Below are 6,143 nucleotides of genomic sequence, written 5' to 3' on the forward strand. Positions count from 1 at the left end.
CCAACAAGAGACAGTAAAAAAGGTTTACGCAGGGTCTTAATCTGAAAAGAATCCTTGGAACGGGTCCCTACTGCACGTTTGCGCCTGTGTCTCCGTTGTGCCGTATCCTGGAGGGGCGTAGCACGGTGTTCATCTATAAATGAGAGGAACTTAGTTGAAGAAAGATCATGCCGAACATGAATTATACTAAATAAACAAAGTATAAATCGAAATGGGTAAAATTGAGATTTATTGTCTCTTGTTTTATATGCGCGGAGCCCCTAGTACAGGGGTATACGGCTAGTAAGCCTTTATCAATTGTATGTTTATGCCGGACTCGTCTAGCCATGCCCATGGTCTTGACGACCTGTTTAGGTGCTTTGGCTGGTGAAGCCGCTTTATTGTGGGGCTGTCAAGGCAGCCGCACTGTCTTTCGCACGGGAGGAACACTCAATGTTTTGCCTTGTGGACCGGGCATCTTAAGCGTAAGAGATGCATAATGCGATATTGTGTTAAAGCGGGCGAAAGCTTCGCGTCCCAGCAGTGCTTGATAGCTACTTGAGAATGGGGCGATGTGGAAAGTTAGTTGTTTGCAACGGAAGTTATCGGGGGAGCCGAACATAACTTCTAGCCGGAGAGAACCCATGCAACAGGCATCCGGGCCTGGCGTTACCCCTTGAAAGGAGGCTTTGCTATGGCAAATTTTTGTTGGGTCTATCCCCATGTTGCGGATTGTGTCCTGCTATAACAGGTTTAGACCACTGCCGCCGTCCATCAGGACATTTGTAAAGTGGAGTCCGCCGATTATTGGATCTAATACCAAGGCAGTCCAGCCTGTGTTCCGGATACATCTAGAGTAATCCTGATGGTCGAAGGTGATCGGTTTTAACAACCATTGGCGAGACTCCTTTGGGATAGGCCGTATGGCGCCTATCTCTGTTGGCGCCATTCTATTCGTCACGTGAAGTAAGTTTACTGTTTCGACTTCTTGTGGGAAATCCTTTTGTTTCCTGGTGCTCTGCTTGTGGGGTTCGTCATCGTCCTCACTTGGTGTGTCGAGCCCCTTGTGTTCGGCGTTGAGTTTGCCGGATTGCTTGAAAACCCAACAATCTCTGTGGGTATGGTTCGCAGGCTTCCCGGGAGTATTGTGTATTTGACATATCTTGTCCAAGATTTTGTTTAAGTTGGATAGCTCGTCCCTGTTATCCTTGAGGGGTGGCTTTCTCTGATTCTGCCGCGAGCTTTTGAATCCGGCGTTGACCGCCATGCTCTTTGGGCTGTTTCTCTTATTCTGGCACTGGTCCTTGCTGTGGCGGGGTTTTCTGTTTCCATCCCTAAATTCGGATGTACTTGGGTCGCTGGTGCTACATCTTGCCAACCAACTGTCCTCTCCTGCGCAAAAGCGGGTCATGAGGCTTGTTAATGCGGCCGTTGTTCTTTGCTTTTCTTGGCCGAGGTGTCTGGCGAGCCATTCGTCTCGAACGTTATGCTTAAAAGCTGCTAGGGCTTCGGTGTCCGGACAGTCGACTATCTGATTCTTTTTAGTAAGAAATATGTTCCAAAATTTCCGGGCTGACTCTCTGGGCTGTTGAGTTATGTGACTGAGATTGTCTGCATCCGGGGGGTGGACATAGGTCCCTTGAAAATTTGCCCAGAAAGCATCCTCAAGCTCTTCCCAACTTCTAATGGTGTTTTCGGGAAGGCTTTTGAGCCAATGCTGGGCTGGCCCTTGAAGCTTGAGGGGCAAGTATTTTATGGCGTGGAGGTCATCTCCTCTGGCCATGTGTATGTGGAGTATATAATCCTCGAACCAAACCCCAGGGTGTGTTGTTCCGTTGTACGCCTCTATGTTTACGGGCTTGAATCCCGCTGGAAATTCATGGTCCAGCACCTCATCGGTGAAACATAGGGGGTGTGTGGCACCCCTGTATTTTGGTGTGCCGTCATGTTTGGATATTTGTTGTGTTGCATTGCTTACTAGAGCTTGCTTTCTTGGCCCATAGATAGATCTGGCTAGGCCATATTTTTGATGCGGATCCTTTGGTGGATCGCGTGCCGGCTTGTGTGCGGCGCCGCTTGCCGCTCCATGCTGGCCATGCGGTCGTCTATCCGACCGGGTGGCTTTCCTATTTTTTGACTGCGGGGGCTCTAAGGCCTCCTCGTCAAATTCAGGCAGTAGCTTTAACTTTGGATAGCTTTTTGTGTGGCGACTGCCGCCATATTTGTCTGCGGTGTTGCGTACTTTGCTCCATCTGATTCTGAGTGCATCTTCCGCAGTTTTGAGCTTCCGCTTCTGCTTTTTCAGGCTACGCGCAGTGACGACGAGCCTTTTGTGGAGTTTCTTCTGCTCCATGAGCCTATCCGGCGTAAGGTCGTCCGGACTGTTGTTTTCGCCGGGGACAGGGTGTTTGGTTTGTTTATCCAAGTTGCCCTGTTTGGACGGTTGCTCGAAGGAATGTTCGTCGTCCGCCGGCTCATCCTGCTCTATGGCTGGGTCTGTATGGCTGTTGTCTCTATCGAGGCGGGTCTTGGAGCAGTGCTTACGTCGCCGCTTTGATTGCTTTTCGAGTGAACGATCCCTCGTTGCATCCCTGTGTTCCTCATCGTCGCTTCCTTTGGGTGTGTCCACCATGTATACATCATGAGATGAGGTGGCTGTCCAGTGCCTTATAGGTGTTGGTTCATGTTCATCTCCTACATCATCGTCCATACCGTCGATGTCTTCGGAGTTGAAGTCGAGCACGTCGTTTAAATTATCGACAGTGGCTACGAAGTGGGTGGTGGGTGGGCATCGAATTTCTTTGTCGTCCACATCCCAATCCTGCCGGTCATAGCCCGACCAGGACTCTCCTGACAAAGAGAGAGACCTGAGTGAATTCAGAATGTCGCCGAAGGGCGAGTGCTGAAAGATGTCTGCGGCGGTGAACTCCATGGTCGGCGCCCAATCGGATTCGATCGGTAGGGGCGCGGAGGGCTCGGAGTCCGGAGAGGAGTCCGGCATATTGGAGTCACGGGCTTCACAGAGGACAAGGCTGGTGTTCGGCTTGATCGTCGTAGAGATTGCAGCCCCCGAGGCGGTGTCTAACCACCCATCCTTGATTGGTGTGGTCGGCTCCGAGCAAAGGGTCGGAGCGGACACAGGTGCGGCCTCCAGGGCACTGTTCGGCGGCAGAGCTAGATCATGCCCACTGGGACAGTGCGGCACGCTCGGCTGCGGCTCAGATATGTCGAAGATCAAGTCTCCGCAGTCATCCGTTGTGTAGTTTAAACTTCAAATCTGACCTGACGGCCAGGGGCGTAGCTTTCAATCTTCTCTAGATGACCAAGCAAATTGGCCCGCAGTGCAAAGCCGCCGAATACGAAGATCTGTCCGGGGAGAAAGGTCTCACCCTGGACCGCATCGCTGTTGATGATCGGAGGAGCCATCAGGCCTAAAAGTGACGACACAGGGTAACTCTCAATGAAAGCACCAATGTCGGTGTCAAAACCGGCGGATCTTGGGTAGGGGGTCCCGAACTGTGCGTCTAGGCGGATGGTAACAGGAGACAAGGGACACGATGTTTTTACCCAGGTTCGGGCCCTCTCGATGGAGGTAAAACCCTACTCCTGCTTGATTAATATTGATGATATGGGTAGTACAAGAGTAGATCTACCACGAGATCAAGGAGGCTAAACCCTAGAAGCTAGCCTATGGTATGATTGTTGTTCCTACGGACTAAAACCCTCCGGTTTATATAAACACCGAAGAGGGCTAGGGTTACATAGAGTCGGTTACAATGGTAGGAGATCTACATATCCGTATCGCCAAGCTTGCCTTCCACGCCAAGGAAAGTCCCTTCCGGACACGGGACGAAGTCTTCAATCTTGTATCTTCATAGTCCAGGAGTCCGGCCGAAGGTATAGTCCGGCTATCCAGACACCCTCTAATCCAGGACTCCCTCACAGGGGCTCCCCATCGCCCCACGATACGGCAACAAAGTCCGAATAATGCTTAAAGATAAGTTCGGCACCCCGAATTTAGCATTATATGCATTGGCTCCGAATCATGTCTTTAGTTAATAGTTGGGTTGCCCGGCTCTTGTGCTTGCCACCCTACATTCCGCTAAATCAGCTAGGGTAGTAAAGGGAGAACTACTGCGATTGTGCCCTGGCCTTGACCAAATGAGCACCTTAGTAGAGAAAGCCGAAAACTAACTGTCATGATACGGCGAGAGCCGGCCAGCTGTCCGAGGGTTACAAATCGTTGGAGATTTTTTCCGCATTATGCGCAAGTTCGGCATTTCCCAATCACATGCTGACAACACCCTGGCTTGAACCAGGGGCTGCACCCATGCTTTATTATAAAACTCCTATGGCTAAGTGAGGGCGTTGAAGCCGTATAATCTGATTGCCTTGTTCGTTGCGCTAAACAACTCCTTCAAGGAGCATATATTGGATCAAGATTGTTTAGATTCCATCCCGAACACTTCCGTACTACCTAAGTGATGGTAGAAGCCGACGACTGGCCAACCCTCAAATTACATACAACACGGCCGCACAGGAGGAAACAATTAAAGCATAACAAAATTACATCACAAAACAGGCTTTGTTTTTATACAAGGCAAAGGCAACATGAATACATTTATTCAAATACAACCTCCTGCAAACAATGTGCTGCCGCAAGGCGAGACCCCTCCAGGACATCCGCAAAGTACCGTTTGGGTGTGCGGTGCTCCTTGCCCTCAGGTGGCCCTCTAGTCACCTCGAAGGCGTCCATCTTCGCCCACCACATCTTGCAACGGGCGAAGGCCATGCGCGCACCTTCAATGTAGGCTGAGCGCTTGACGACGTCCAGCCGAGGACAGGCGTTCATCATCCGCCTCATGAGTCCGAAGTAGATGCCTGGCATAGCTTCTGCTGGCCATAGCCGCATTATCAAATACTTAATGGCTAGTTCGGCCACCCTATGCAACTCCACCAGCTGTTTCAGCTGGTCGGTGAAGGGCACGGGATGCTCTAGCGCCGCATACTGCGACCAGAATAGCTTCTCCGTAGAACCCCCTCCTTCGGCTCGATAGAACTCCGCGACGTCTGATACATTGCGTGGTAAATCCGCAAACACCCCTGGGGAACTCCGAACCCGGGTTAGTAAAAGGTACTGCTTCTCTGCATACTTGCTTTGCATCTTAAATGCCTTACCCGACGTGATCTTCTTGGCCTTCGGGATATCCTGGAGGGCGGCCTGGGCCTCATTCTGTGCGGCCTCCACGCTCTGAAGAGCCTTGGCGAGTTCGGTCCCTTGAACCGACGCATCATGTTCCAAGGCTTCGCATTTCTTGACCGCATCCTAGAGCTCCTACTGGACTTCTTTGACCCGGGCCTTGAGCTTCTTACTGGCGGCTTGCTGCTGGACAGCCTTCTCCTCGGCCTCGCCCAGAGCCTTCCTTAGGGCCTCGACCTCGGTCGCGGCTCCTGCACGTATCACGACACTGTGGTTAATATGCAGCGCCTATCTTTCCGAACACACATCAAGTCGTCACTCACCTTGCTTCTCCTAGAGCCGAACCTTAACCTCACCGAGCTTGTTCTCGGTCCGCTCCAACCTCTGCCTCAGTTCAGAGACTTCGACAGCATGCGAGGTTGCGGCCAACAGCGACGTCTGCACATCCATACATATTATGTTAGTCTCCTATAACACAAGATTGATCCTCTGTCCGGTTCTTCTTAACAAACACCAGACAATGTCTCAGGGTCTACTGTCTACATGGGGTTTTTTCTCTTTCTTATGTCAAAACCCTTCAACAGGCTGCTGCATGCTTCATTCAGTCCACTCTTGGCGGACTGAACCTTCTCGATACCGCACCTGTGGCACCCCGGCTCAGAGTGATTGGTTTACCCTGCATTGCCGGCCCAGAGACCATGTCTTCTGGCAACACACAACATCTTGGTACAGAAAAACAATCGCTTTATTTATGCTAGCGGATCAGAGTTTATATTACAACAGATGTCGAGGCCGAGCAGCACGCACGGTGCAGCTGAACAATATGTACATTATTTAGTGGACATAAAGGGGCCTCGATCATACAACTACGCGGCAGCGGAACAATGTCGTAGCGGAAACTCCATAGCATAGGGACACTGATGTGGACACGATCTAGACTCAAGCAGCGCTCCTTTCCAACGTG

Source organism: Triticum urartu, chromosome 1 (genome assembly GCF_003073215.2).
Source record: "Triticum urartu cultivar G1812 chromosome 1, Tu2.1, whole genome shotgun sequence".
NCBI classification, from domain to species: Eukaryota; Viridiplantae; Streptophyta; class Magnoliopsida; order Poales; family Poaceae; genus Triticum; species Triticum urartu.